The 15,741-nt window shown below is 41.4% G+C and overlaps 1 long non-coding RNA gene across 1 annotated transcript in view; it reads left to right on the forward strand.

Annotated features, from left to right (window-relative positions):
- Positions 1 to 9,417: 9,417 nt before the first annotated feature.
- The window catches only part of LOC129147723 (uncharacterized), a 48,984-nt gene continuing 42,660 nt past the window's right edge, over positions 9,418 to 15,741 (forward strand). Inside the window, exon 1 of the long non-coding RNA XR_008554993.1 lies at positions 9,418 to 9,464. This is a non-coding gene — a long non-coding RNA (uncharacterized LOC129147723). The remainder of the gene's footprint in view (positions 9,465 to 15,741) is intronic.

The raw sequence follows: 15,741 nt of genomic DNA on the forward strand, positions 1-15,741 counted from the left end.
ACCACAGACTTGCTCAAAGCACAGAAACCTGCCTTGACTTTCAATTTCGTTATTTTTAAAGTCAACTTAAGATGACTTTAATAGTCATCATCCCTTGTAGGAAACGGCTTATTAAAAATATTTGCTTGGAGTTAGCAAATAGACCCCAATCTAGTGCTTTGTATCCAGGTTTTATTTAAGAACCTCAGGATTAAAAAGCCTATAATTAATTAAGGTACATTTCCTTTTGCCTGATTCATGAAGTCCATCTTGCCCCAGTCATGTCCCTGATGACCTGTCTGCAGGTTTGTCAGTCTGTCTCTCTGGACCCCATCCATCTGGCCTATCTAATTGTAACCGCTGGGATGTAACTGGACACCAGTGGCATTCTTCTTTTTGAGTAATCGCATCAATGAGTTATATTAGCTGTCATATTAAAGTAGCTCTTTGCTAACCTCTGGTAATATGAGAACATAGTCACCATTAGCTTTCATTTCAGTTGGGTAACACCATCTCCCTAATGTTTTTGCCTCCTTAATTCAAATGAATAAAATGCAAGGGAAAGAACAGAAAAGTAAGGGAGTTTGGGAGCGATTTTATTTTTTGTAGGTTTTTGCTCCCCCGTCCCCTCAAAAACACACATGTTAAATAGAATTTTGTGGAGTTTCAGAATAGTAATTTCTTGAGAGTGATCACATTTTTTTCTTAGAAAGTAAAGACTGGTGATAGGGGCTTAGGGAACATCAAACTTAACTTGGAAAAAACTGGGGGTAGGAAGAGGAATAAATGTAATAATTCTGTCAATTTTTACCATCTTTGCCCCTTCTCCAACAATATGAGACCAGAATTAAAATAAATATCAGCAGCTTACCTAACTGCCATATTTTATTACTCATCCAAGATGAAAAAGTAAGTGGTTTCCAGCTTTTCATCTCTTAAAACACGATTCAAAATCATTTTACCAGATTTTGAAGGAGTCTTTACAAAAATGCCTGGGATTGCATTTTCTCCTATTTAAAATGGATCAAATATACTTTGTTTTTCAATGTCTCGTGACTCCACTATAGTTTTTGTTGAGTGTGGTTTGAAAATAACAAACACCGATTTTATAAACTGATGTCACCTGTCATAAATTCAAATCTCAAACCTTGTTAAACTCAGACTCTTGATACTTGGCACTGTCATGGCCTGACCATCTTTCTGCATTTGCCCTGAAGGCAAGAAGATGGGAAACAGGATAATCAGACTGAGAGCCTCGGTGGGAAGTGAGAAGAAATCAAGGGGACTAATTTGGTGAACAAAATTCAAAGCAGCAGTCTTCTAGTTACATGCTCACTCACTTTTCCTCCTTGTGTGGCTGTGACTATGGAGGAAGACTGTTGGGTTAACATTTTTAACCAAGAGAGAAACAAACAGAATGATTCAATTCAGGACAAATGCATCTAATCAAAAAGTCCTAAGTGTTGGTAGTTCTGTCTTTTTCTTTCTTTTTCTTCCTTTTCTTCTTTCTTTCTCTTTTCTCCCTCCTTATTTCCTTCCTTCCTCCTGCCCTTCCTTTTTCTTTCATTCTTTCTTTTCTTCCTTCTTTCTCTTCTCTCCCTTCCTTCTTCTCTCCATCCTTCCTTCCCTATGTTTTTATTCTGTAAAGTGGCCAATGCCGGAACAGTTAAAAACAATAGGATTATATAGACAGGAACACTGAGATAAAATTGGAATCCTTAAAATTATATTAATTAGGTACCAATCATGGATGGCATCTTGTGTTTTATGCCCTATCCCCAATGTTGAGAAAAGGGCGACTCTATGTTTGGCATGACCTGCTTATGTCCCATTAGTATAAATACACAGATGAAATTACCGCTCTTTTGGCAGACCACTTCCGCTGCTTTTAGCAGCAGCTGCTGCTCCTACTACTGCTACAGTTTGCTACCACCACCTCTCTTCTGCCTCTCTTGGTGGAAAGTCGCTTTGGTAACTTGCCAACTCCAGAGATGATTTCTACAGTAATAGGATGCCCAGGGCTATGGAATTGCACACAGGATCGTCAACGTCTGTCTAAACTGAACAACTGTGATAACTGCAGTATAATAAAGCCTTTCTAATTAAATGTTTAAACACAGAGCCAAGCAGCAAAAGGGAGGAGGCAGGCAATCTCCCTAAAGAATGAAATTCGAATCACATAACATAGTTTTCCTACTTCCAGCACTCTATTTGTTATAAACAAGACAGCAAAGTAATTCCTACTTTGTTCCGACTCCATTTGAAAATATCTTTCTAACCACGTGTCTGAGTAACCAGGCCCTGGTTTAAACTCCTAATTTAAAGCCACATGGGGGTTCATCCCATCGCAGACGCCTGCACTCATGATCTCATAAGACTGCGAGTGGTCTGAAGCAGTCATTTGGTCCAAGAAAATGGTGAACTTTCAGAACAGATCTTTTTCCTGCCTTTTCTTGAAGACCTGCAGGATTTGAGATTCCATAGCCTCTCTCGGTGATGTATTCCAGTGTCACATGATCCTGGGACACAACACATCTGTTCCAGCTTAAAGAGGGATCCATTTCCTGTCCTTTGTTTCTCTGAGACACAGAAGGCAATGACTTCATCATCCCAGACCTTATCTTCTCCTTTTCTATGAAATGAGGAAGATTGACGGGATGATGTACAAACCCCTCTGCCTCAAAGGTTCTAATTCCTATTCATTGACATTTTGGCTTCTCCTAAAAAGCAAGCAATCCTCTACTTGAAGACAGGAGTCCAGACATGTGGAAGGAACCATTTACTTGTTAAATGAATAAATAAATAAATGCATGTGTGCCCCTTCTACCCTGTTTTCTTGACCAAGCAATTAAATTTCTCTCTCTTTTTTTTCTCTTGACTAATTTTTCATCATAAAAATTAGGTAGATAAAGATGTATAGTGGAAAGAAAAATGGGCTTCCATACCATATCTATTAATTATATAAACTGGAACAATTTGCTTGACCTCTCTGGGGCTTCGTTTTTCTCTTTGTAATATGGACCGATGAAGCAAGTTGAAGAAAAAAAAAAAAAACCCACAACAAAATGTATTCCTATTCCATAAAATTTCTGAGCTACTCCATCCTTTTTAAAGGAGAATGTGACAGAGACAGCTGTTTACCCAATCTGCATCCTTCCCTCCATTCCTTCTAGTCACAAGACTCCCATTTTTTGTTAATCCTCACCTGAGGATATTTTTTCCATTGATTTTCAGAGAGAGTGGAAGGAAAGGCGAGAGAAAGAGAGTGGGAAACATTGATGTGAGAAAGTTAGATCGACTGGTTGCCTCTTGCACCCACCCCGACCAGGGCCAGGGATAGAGCCTACAACCAAGGTATATGCCCTTGATCGTAACCAAGACCCTTCAGTCAGTGGGCCAACACTCTCACCACTAAAACTGGCCAGGGCCAACCCCCCAATTTTAAGCTGGCCCAACTAAGGACATTTGCTAGCCTCTTTTGCAGGTACACTAGTATATAACTGTATGAAAAGGTTCTGCCAATAAATATAAGCCAAGGGTCATGTTCCTCCAAAAGATCTCCCCAAAAGGAAGATGAGTATATTTCTTCCTTCCTTCTTTCTCTTACGTGAGGCATAAATGTTATAGCTGGAGTTTCAGCTTTCATCTTGAACTCCAGGGATGCAGGCCACACAGTAGGGATGGTAGAATGGAAAGCTAGAAGAGGTTTGGGTGGCTTTGAGGTTCTACAAAAGCCTAACCTGACTACATCCAGACTTCCTTTATTTAAGCCATTATTATTTGGGCAGTTTTGGTTATGTGCTGCCAGGCCCACAAGATAACCTCAATTGGATAAAATAGGCATTAAACTCTAATTCCAGCTAGTAAGTAATTAGTGTATATTCCTTAACCACTTATGTATTATGCTTCTTTTTATTCCTGTTATCATGTTGACTTTATAGTAAAACTATTACTGGTCCACACTTAGCTTTGTAATACGTACATTTTTCCTTTAATATTTGTAACTAGCTTATATTAAGTTTTATGTTCATTTTGTCCTCTTCTCCAATAGGCCAAGGAAATTTTCACTTGGATTAATTTTTCAGAGTTATTAATAATATTACCAACTTATAATAATTTAGAAAACAATGTGGTAGAGTTGAATGGCCTAGAACTTGTAGTTTGAAGGCCTAGACCCGTGGTCGGCAAACTGTGGCTCGCGAGCCACGTGCGGCTCTTTGGCCCCTTGAGTGTGGCTCTTCCACAAAATACCACGGCCTGGGCGAGTCTATTTTGAAGAAGTGGCATTAGAAGAAGTTTAAGTTTAAAAAATTTGGCTCTCAAAAGAAATTTCAATCGTTGTACTGTTGACATTTGGCTCTGTTGACTAATGAGTTTGCCGACCATTGGCCTAGAGCAACCCAGGTACTAGTATATATTAGTTGTGTGATTTTAAACAAGTCATTTAACCTCTTTGAGACTCTGTTTTATCCACAATATACAAGGGTAATAATAATCCCGCCTTACTGACTTATTGGCATGTGATGAGAATTAAGTAGGAGAATGTATTTGAAAGTATTTTGTAAGAGACAAAGCACCATACAAATGTTGATTGTTATGAATACTATTAGAATCTATACATATAAAATCCTAAGCAACTGGTCAACCGTTCGACCAGTCGACTGTTTGACCAGTTGTTATGACATGCACTGACCAACAGGAGGCAGACACTCAATGCAGGAGCTGCTCCCCTGGTCGTCAGTGTGCTCCCACAATAGGAGCACCAGTCAGCGAGCTTACGCAGTGGCAGAGGCAGGCACAGTGGGGCCGGGATGAGCGGGAGTGGTGCAGCGCCCAGCCTGGGCTTGGGCTCCTCTCCGGCTGCCTGCTGCTTTGCACACTACTACTTCACTCAGGGGATGTCGGACTACTGGTTTTGGCCTGATTTCTGCAGGCCAGGCCAAAACCGGCAGTCAGACACCCCCTGAGGGGTCCCAGGTTGCGAGAGGGTGCAGGCCAGGCTGAGGGACCCCACCAGTGCACAAATCTGTGCACTGGGCCTTTAGTCTTTATATAAAAGAAGCACATTCTAAGTTTCTTTATATGTAAAGATATTGGATAACATTATGAGAGGTGGCATTTTAAAGATTACAACATATGGTAGTCTCCAATATTTTTTATTATACTTTTGAAGGTAGAATAAATGTTCCATTAAAAGACCTTACTCTAAAATACTAATGCATCAGAAAAATGGTCATAGACTATGATTTTTTTCCCCTTAGTTGAAGAAGGTATTAATATTTCAGATCTTGAATTCTACACAATGAGTCTGAGAGTTTTTGTATTCTTGGTTCTCTCTCTCTCTCTCTTTTCTTCCATCCCATGTTGGAATGGATTAGAGGAATTTGAGTATATTGCCCTTGAAGAGCATGACAGAAAAGTCAAAGTCATTCTCTTATAGCTTTCCAATCATTTGGGACACAACTAAAAGTGTCAGTAAAATTGAGATTATATATCTGTTACTTCTTCATTGTCCAGGTGGGCAATCTTAACAAGAATTATTCAAGCTCAGTTTTCTCTTCAAAAGCTGTATCGATTACTGCATAATGTTTTCTGATGGTCCAAGGATCATCCGTTAACTCTCCAAATGAACTTGGAACAGCTATTTGATTCTTACTAGCTAGCTTAAAATTTCAGTTAAAAAGACAGTTTTAATGATAAATATGCTTCAGTGGAAGAAATTAACTTAAAATCATGTATCTATATCTTGCATATTATGATTTTACTGAATCTGGTGCACTCATGTATTAGTTTAGGGTGATCACACATCTCAGTTGCCTGGAACAGTGTTAGTTTTTGTCCACTGTTTCAGCACAATTATTAATAGTGTCTCTTTTACTTTCTAGAATACTCTGGTATGGAAGGTAAATTGTAAGCTTACTCTATTTTAGAGGCATTTTATTGTACTGGTTGAAAAAAATATGGAATATCTATAAGTTCTAGGCAGGGACCATTCTTTTGTGAATAATTTATTCTGTTGTGGATCCTCTTAAACACAGTTTCTTATCATCCATCTTTTCTTGAGACCTATGGACAAGACTGACTGGATGACCCACTTCTTAAGAAAGAAAGGCTCTAAAAGATCACCACCTCTGAACTTCTACATCGGTGGTTAATGAACATTTCGTAAAGGACCAGATAGTAAATGTCTCAGTCTGCAGGCCATACAGTCTCTGTCTCAACAACTCACCTGTGCCGTTGTCAGGCAAAAGCAGCCAGACAATATGCAAACCAGTGGGCATGACTGTTTACAAAAATAGGAAGATGTCAGGACTTGGTCTGTGGGCTGCAGATAACTGACTAAATGGAATCCATATTTTTCAGCTTTCTTTTCAAGTTTTAAAATAAGGAAAAGACAAACAGTTGGCGCTAGTTAGATTGTAACTAATATCGTGGAAAGACTCTCCTATTTCTTACAAACAAAGCTCTTAATCTTTCTGTCATTGACACATACTGTTCCATCCACTGAATTACAGTCCACATTCACTCTAAAGCTATGCAATGCAGATGCTCCCTCTTCAAATAAGTCAACATAAATGTGCTTCCTTCAAGTGCTCTGGAATTGACAGGCAGCTAGATATTATTGTTTGGTAGTTTTTAAAGATGGGTTTGTTTCCAACATGTATTACAAATAAATTTCAGGACATTTTAATGTTATTCTGTATCTCCTTGTGCTTTCAGAGGATGGGGACAGGGGTACAAATCTACATTTGGGAGACACATCTGAAATGCATAGATAAACAAGCCTGCATAAAGGAATAAAAGGGGGAGAATTGAAAATAGGCCAGTAATCAGAGCACAAGAGCAAAGTCCATTGCCCTTTAAATTGAAACAGAAGGAAAGACATGAAGGAAAGCCTTGAATAAAATTAAATGAATGCTCCAACTATAATCAGACACACATCAAAGCACTGGTTTGTTTTCTTGCTATGCTGAGAATATGATATGGTGCACAGTGGGTGTGAAGACGTGTGTGTGTGTGTGTGTGTGTGTGTGTGTGTGTGAACAGGAATTAAAATTAGGCAACAGCAAGATTGTTAAGGACAAGATACTGGACATATTAAGCAAAGAAATGTATTCAGTCAATGTAAATAGACAAAGTGCGACATGCTCTAAATGATGATGAGTTGATGAATTCTTTGCTGTCTGACCTGGAATATCAAACCCCAATCAGACAGGAGTGGACTGCCTCTCCTGGAGAGGTAACACTAGTTGCAGCCTGGGGAAAGAGGAAACATAAAAGCAGATCTCGATTTGCCTTGCAATGACAACTGCATATTAATCTGAAGAATTTCTAAAAAATCAAAAAGACATTTTTCAGCAAAATACACCCCTAGAGCCTCAATCATAAAGCAGGGGAATAAACTTGAAACAGGATTGATTTCATCTTAAAGGGAATATTCCTTTGAAATGCTACCAACTGTAGTTGTCTTATTTGGTTTTCAATCCTATAACAAAATTGTGCCATATTGTGTCAAATAAGAAGATAATATAATGGCTTTAAACAAATTTTGTAATTATGGGATCAATCAAAAGTATGAAATTTGTGTGAATTTGGGAAGTTACGCCATTGAATACTAAGTAGCTCTAAATACCAACTTTCATTTTTCACTTCAGTTTCAAGACCTGGACTCTCATAGGGTAATATTTCCTAGTAGAAGTTACAGACCAGAAGGACCCATTTGAATTTTAGTTGATTGGTATTCTCCTTAGAAAAAGCCAGGCACTGCCCTGGCCTAGACTTAAGTATTTAGGTATGAAAAGGTATTTGTGGACTAATGCTTCTTGTGACAGACCCCAGGTACAGTGCTAAATTTGGGGCATATTCCTCTTTCACAGGGACATAATTCTCAGATTCATGAAAAACTGGATTGCTTGTGTTAAGGAAAGTGTTAACTATTGGACCCAAATTGTTTCAACGTTAAAAACCTACCTTTTCAGCATTTGGAGAGGGAAAGGGATGAATTCCAGGTTAGCCAGGCTTTATGGATGTTCAAAGACCCAAATTTCAAACCCTAACCCAGTTCTTATAAATTAGGACAAGGTATGACCTTCTCCAGACTTCAGTTTCCTCATCCACAAATTGGGGGGAAATATTAGTACCTCTTTACTAGGTTATTGGGGGGAATGATGTAAGATAATGTATGCAAAGTACATAGCCTGAAATCTGATACATAAAAAATGGGTCAATAAAATATACTTGATAAAGACTCCAAAGTTAGAATTAACTAAAACTTTCTGGGTTTCTAAGTAAGCTTGGTAGGAAGTAAGTATGAGAGATGTTTTCTTTAAGATGATTTTCTTTTATCAGCACTAAGAGCAGGATCAATAGTCGTAACTGGATGCAAGAAGGCAGAGGATTATGAGCATAGCGAATTGCATGACTCCATACCCTTTACACTCTTCTTTCCAGAATTTTCTTTTGTCATTGGGCAGTTGTATTAAAATATTTTTACTGTAGTCTTTTGGTATAAATTGGCTGTGTTCAAGCTTTCAATGCACAAGTTTAGAAAGTAACTACTACATCAACATATTTTTTCCTCCCAGTGCTAACATTTCCATGAAAGAAAATAAATTTCGGAGCTTTCTATTTCCTGGTTATTAAAAAAGTGCCCTGCATGCAAAGTCCCCAGAAAAGTGATAGTTTATGCTTTATCTCTTAAGATGATTCACCTTAAACAAATCTTTTAAATGAATCTACTATAGCATAAAATAAACTGTGCATGCCATTTATCACATGAGCATTTCATGAACCTTAAGGAATAGATAAGTTACTCAAAACTACCCAGAAAAATACAAGGAGAGGTGAGAGGAAGATACCACAGCAGGCCCAGCCTTCCCTGGACACTAGGGCATGTCACATGGCACACGAGGCCCTTCATACAGCCTCACAGCAGTCACAGGATGAAGCACATGCCTCCATCTTATGGACAGGGACACTGGGAATCAGAACTGAGTCATCAGCCCCAGGTCACATAACTACCAAGTGGCAGACCTGGGGTTTGAACCCCGGGTTTACATCCCTTCCACCCAAGCCAAATGTCCATTAGCATCCATTCCATCTTGCAAAATTACAGATTCTACGGATGATTCCCTCCCTTGAGCTCCATGAGAAGAGCTGTGCTCCTATTGCCTTAAGAGGCAGTGGGAACAGGAGACTAAAAGAGCTTCTCCATAGCAGCGTTCTCAAAGTTCTATCCCCCGACCAGCAGCAGCATCTCCTGGGAGCTGGTTAGAGGTGCAAGTTCTAGGGCCCCATCCAAGACCTGCTGAGTCAGAAACTGGGGTGGGGACAGCAGGCTGTTTTAACAGATGCCTGAGGGATTCTGATGGGTGTTAAGACCTGAGAACCACCACTTTATAGCTCTAAACCTGTCTGCACACCTACTCTTTGCCCTGCCTTTTCCATCAGAGGCCAACAAGTGAGACTTCCCTGGAAGGGCAGAGGTAAGGAGAGTCCTATGAGTGATGTTGAAATTACTTCCATATAGAACCCAATGTTATATTTCAGCTTCTCCAAAAAGTAGTTCAGAACGCACTCTGTCCATTTCTGACAACAGCATGGAAGCCTTTTAATTAGTCCAGCCTGGAGGAAATAGAGATGGTCTCGTTAAGTAATTGCTCTGATTATTGTTGGGCAGGGATGTGCATTGTTTTCTGATGCTTTTGTTAGGAGTGAGCAGTGGTACCAAACTGAAGGCTTCTCACAGAGGATGTTAACATAAAAGGACTCCAACAAGCCATGTAGGGGGAGAGAAAGAGGTGGTGCTGATGGCAGGAATAGTCAGAGAGCCAAACACACAAAGACACACCAACACTCAGCTCATGCTGTGCAGATTGATCAATGGCCTGTATCACAGGAAAAATGAGCATTAATATTCCTGATACTCTCTGAAAGTTCCAAGAAACTATCAAAGCCTGGTGGTACCTTTCTCTTAGTCCCCATTGCACAGGGTTATATGCCTACATTTTCCTGAAGGTGACTCAGCCCAGAGACATGACAGAAACCCAGGTTACACGAATATAAGAAATTGAGGTGAATTCTGTTTATAGGAATGCCCCATCTTACAACTGTGGACATTTAATCCTAGCACACATTCAAGTCTGGTAATGAGTCTGAGTAACACATACTCTCAGAGTTGGAAAGGAACTTTGAGACTGTCTCCCCCAGCTGCCTCCCCAACTAAAGAACCCTTTCTATAATAGCTCTGTCTCAGCAGCAGTCAGTATTATTTTTCTGAAGCCACACAGATTGGATCAGGTCCTTGCCAGCTGGGGCCAGGCTGTTGAAGCCACACATGGAAAGGGGTTCTGAACCCAAGCCACAGAGGTCAGTTCCAGGGAATGTGGTCCCCAAAATCACCCTCTCAGGAGGGAGGAAAGAGGTCACAAGTAAGTACCTAGTTTTTCTTTTTTTTTAATTTTTTTTTTTATTTCAGAGAGGAAGGGAGAGGGAGAAAGAGAGATAGAAACATCAATGAGAAATATCAATGATGAGAATCATTGATCAGCTGCCTCCTGCATGCCCCCTACTGGGGATTGAGCCTGCAACCCAGGCATGTGCCCTTGACTGGAATCGCAACTGGGACTCTTCAGTCAGCAGGCTCTATTCACTGAGCCAAACTAGCTAGGGCGAGTAGCTAGTTTTTCTGACACTTGGTTCAAATTTCCAAGAATAAGATTTTAATTGGTTAAGTCGTATCAAATCACCTTGGATGAGATGCCCACTCCTGGCCCAATGGCAGCCTTTCCAGGGGACCAAAGGAAGACCAGATTCTCTAGGTAACACAGGATGTTGGGGTGTCAGTGAAACATCAGATACCACAGTGACTTCAAGTTAGTGGTGGACATGTCTGTCTCCTCCATAGGATCATGAGAATTTTCACCATATCTTATTTTCCTTAATAAAACCATCTTCTAGAGGAATCCCAACAGGTTAGAGTATAAATATGATTTGGGGGGAAAAAAAGCAATATACTTTAGAGCTAAAAACAAATATTTCAAATTTCCTCCTTCCAGGCTTATGGTAGAATTTCACCTCTCCACCATCATAAAGTTAGGAGTGGCCAGGTGACATTTTGGCCAATACAACGTGAGCAGTAGCAAAGGTCATATCTGGGCAGAAGCCTTTCAGAGCCAGTGTGTTTCAATACAGCCCTGCCCCCTGATAGGAGGACTGTGGAAGCATGCCTCAAGATGATATGACATCAGCCTGGGTCCCTGAATGATAATGGCAAGTCCATTGCTAACCCACACAGCACAGTAGCATGAAAATGTATTGAATATTTATTTTTAAGATACTGGGATTTGGTGATTGTTTGTGTTAAAGAGAATTTTTCTCCCAGACACTATTAAAAATGGCAACACAGATTTTATCCAAGCTACTGCAATAAGGGAGAGAGACTTCAGTATAAAACTGAGCTCAACTCCAAATGCAGCAAAGACAACTGGGGATTTATAGCCAATGGGCAGAGGGAAGGGGTCAGTGGATGGAAAATTACTAAGAAAGTAATTAGATATCATATCTAATTAGATATCATTAGATATCATGGCTGGGAGAGTTCTCAATAAACTGGCTTCATAAGATTCTTTGCTAAAACTGCGTTGTCAGGCCAAGGTTGAGGTCTAGTTGAGAAGAGGACTCAAAGGAACCTGACTAAAGTTTGGTCAAGGAAGAAATCCTTTGTCATTTGTTACCACAGCCTGGACTATCTCTGCCATTTTGTTAGAAAACATTATCTCCCCCAACCCCCTCCTTGAACCCTGTATTAGTTGCAAGAACTGCTATTACAGAATATCACAGATTGGGTGACTGAAATAACAGAAATGCATTTCTTCACAATTCTGGAAGCTAGAAGCCCAACATCAGGGTGTTGGCAGGCTTGGTTTTTCCTGAAGCCTCTCTCCTTGGCTTGCAGATGGCCACCTTCTTGCTGTGTCCTCACATGGCCTTTCCTCTGTGCACATGCACCCCTGGCATCTCCCTGTGTATCCAAATTTCCTCTTCTTATAAGGACACCAGTCAGAATGGATTAGGGCCCACCCTAATGGCCTCATTTCAATGTAATTATCTCTTTACAGGCCCTATCTCTAAATATAGTCACATTCTGAGGAACTGGGGCTTGGGTCTTCAACATATGAATTGGAGCAGGAAAGACACAGTGCAGCCCATAATTTTGCTCTCTTCCATTTTTCTACACTGGCCCTAGTTCTGCTCTCTCTAGTCCCCAGAATGCGTTGAATGCTTTCCTGCTCATGCCAGTTATCCAAAGGCAGGGTCTCCTTTCAACGGAGTCTTACCAGTGCTGAGGACCATACAATTCCAACTTCCCTTGTTCCAAACTCAATTCTTCCATTGGAATTAGCCCAATACCTGTCCCTCGGCTGGCTAATCGGGACCCAAAGTCACCCTTGGAGTGACTTTGCTGGTATATTAAATCTCCCTCATTCTATTTTCATTCAACTGGCTTTCTGAACCCCTATGCAATAGCTTATATTGACAATTTTGTTTGTAATTGTAAAATACATATTTATTATCATCCTCATTATATTTTCTCTTGTTATTTTTGACTTCTTATTTGTGGCTTTAATGAGCTTTTATACCTTAACTAGAGGCCCAGTGCATGAAATTCGTGCATGGAGGGGGGTTGTCCCTCAGTCCAGCCTGTACCATCTCCAATCTGGGACCCCTCAAGGGATGTCCGACTGCCCGTTTAGGCCCGATTCCTGGGATCGGGCCTAAACGGGCAGTCGGACATCCCTCTCACAATCCAGGACTGCTGGCTCCCAACTGCTTGCCTGCCTGCCTTCCTGATTGCCCCTAACCGCTTCTGCCTGCCAGCCTGATCACCCCCTAACCACTCTGCTGCCAGCCTGTTTGCCCCCAACTTCCCTCCTCTGCCGGCCTGGTTACCCCTAACTGCCCTCTTCTGCAGGGTTGATCACCTCCAACTGCCCTCCCTTGCAGGCCTGGTCCTTCTCAACTGCCCTCCCTTGCAGGCCGGGTGCCTCCCAACTGCCCTCTCCTGCTGGCCATCTTGTGGTGGCCATCTTGTGTCCACATGGGGGCAGGATCTTTGACCACATGGGGGCAGCTATATTGTGTGTTGCAGTGATGACCAATCTGCATATTACTCTTTTATTAGATAGGATAGAGGCCTGGTACAGGGGTGGGAGCCAGCTGGTTTGCCCTGAAGGGCGTCCCAGATCAGGGTGGGGTTCCCTTGGGGCATGGGGCAGCCTGAGCGAGGGGCCTGTGGTGGTTTGCAGGCGGGCCACACCCCCTGGCAACGCAAGCGGAGGCCCTGGTATCTGGAATTTATTTTCCTTCTACAATTGAAACTTTGTAGCCTGGAGCAGAGCCAAACCTGGGGCTCCCTCCGAGGCCCGCAGCCATTTGTGTTGGGGTTATAATTGAAACTTTGTTGCCTTAAGCGGGTGGGCCTGGCCAGGGTGTGTGGAAAGCTTTGCTTCTCCTGTTGCTGGCGGCAACCCTGGCCTGCTCTCTCAAGCTCCATTCTGCCGCCATTTCTGTTTGAATTTGTTTACCTTCTATAATTGAAACTTTGTAGCTTGAGTAGAGGCTTAGGCCTGCAACGGCTGGCAGAAAGCTTGGCTTCCTCTGTTACCTGGGAAACCTTGCTCTCTGTGGCTGTAGCCATCTTGGTTTGGGTTAATTTGCATACTCGCTCTGATTGGATGGTGGGCATGGCTTGTGGGTGTGTAGGAGGTATGGTCAATTTGCATATTTGTCTATTATTAGATAGGATGTTGTCATCCTGTATCCTTGCTAGTCCTCTCAGTTTTATATCCACTGCTAGCTTCATGAGTATGCCTTCTTTGCCTTTATCTAAGTTGTTGGGAGATGTGTTTAACAGGAAAAGTCCAGCAGAGCTCTAGGTCATTCTCGGACAACCCCCTGTAACTTGGCATCTGTCCATTAATTCATTAATGGGATATTGGTGAACTCACCCCTCTGCCCTATCTCCAGGTGGCATTTGCCATCAGCGGTTCCTTTTCCTTTAGGGCAAAGGAGCTGACATCCCCCATCCTCTCTGCCTTTTTCATGGGCTATTGTGTCTTGGCTCACTAGGACACAGGCCACGTCTTCTCGACTGCTGGGAGTTTGATTTCCCTGTTGGCTCTGACTTAAGGGCCCCATATGTTCTGGATCCTGGCTTCTCAGCAATCACTCAGCTGGATCTGCCCAAGCAGAGCTTGCCCAAGGGGAACCCGAAGAGGATGCCCCTGGTTAATCCTGAAGCTCAGGTAAGCCTCCGTTCTGACAGTAGGCTGAGCATTCTGAAGGGATTTCCCTTCACCAGGGGTCCTTGGCACTGTATTGTGGCCATTCTCGAGTCCACACAAATAGGACAAAAACAGCCCCAGTTTAATCTGCCTGCTGCAGCCCCTGTGAGGACACAGCTGGTGAGGGTGTGCTGACTCTATTCACAAGCCAGTCCCTTCTCTCCAGCCTTGCAATAATTTTGTTGTCTTTGTTATTCTGTATCCTGCGGTGACTTCCCTGAGTGCAGTGAGTGATTAATTTAGCTGGTGTCACAGGCTACAACATGTTGATGTAAAGGGAAAAAGAAAGAGAAAAGAGGAAGTAGGGAAGGGGTGAAAGGCTGCTTTGGCAAATGCACATAGGACCCAAGCGCCAGCCTGTGTACAAAACACTTCATTGGCCAAAGTGACCCCTTGACATTGTTTGTGTGAACATGAGTATGAACTTCTGAATGGTTGAGTTCCAAAATTCAAAGCCTGAAACTCTCTCAGGGCTTTCTCACTTCCCCCACAGCCTCTGAAACATCAATAGCTTCAGGAAATAATGAAAAACAAATCAGAAGCAAAATCAGAACTTGAAAACCCATGGTTCTTTATAAAAAGGGCTTCTACTGTTCAAATGCCAGTTTATCACAGAGAGAGATTCAGGGCTTTGTGTGAAAACAAACTCCAGGTCTTTTTTTTTTTTTTTTTTTTTTTTTCAGTTTTGATGCACAATTTAACCCTTTATTCCTCTTGGCTCATGAGGTTGAGAAAGGCTGGTGACCTGGATTTTTGAGACAGCTTAGTTCACAGTTCTATGTGGAAACTTGCCTGCACATACGGTTGTCAACATAGGTCAGGGAATTCATCCAAGTGACAATTGTATCTGTACCCCACAGAAGGTACTTTGGTTTTTGTTTTTATTAAAACAATGGGAAGGATTTAACTTCATATTGACTGACCCTCTGATTGTGGGTCTGGGAGTCACAGGAAGCCTTTCCGTCATGAAGGCTTCACCATCTATCTGTAAGCCAACCCCATTCTCACCATTCTGTAACCTGGCCTTTAAATATTGGGTTAAGAAGTAACTAAAGAGAGAATGATTCTTTTTCACATTAAGCCTAAATATATTTTAATATATGGTAATACATTTTAATATATGGTAACACCATTTTGACATGTTTACCCCTAAATTTTTAAAAATAGATAGCTCTAATAACTCCCATTAAAAATGAATACAACTTCATTGAAGAACATATGGAAAATATCTTCTAAAAAGTCACCCAAATCCCACCACGCAGAGATCGCCATATTGAGCTAATTTTTCTCAGGCATAAATGTATGTGTGGATGTACCTTCCTATACTTTATTCTGAAAATGAGACAGTGTTGTATATATTTATTTGTGACCTATATTTCTCTATTTAATAAATTGTAAGCATCTTTTCATGATATTC

The sequence above is a fragment of the Eptesicus fuscus genome, chromosome 3 (genome assembly GCF_027574615.1).
Source record: "Eptesicus fuscus isolate TK198812 chromosome 3, DD_ASM_mEF_20220401, whole genome shotgun sequence".
NCBI lineage: Eukaryota > Metazoa > Chordata > Mammalia > Chiroptera > Vespertilionidae > Eptesicus > Eptesicus fuscus.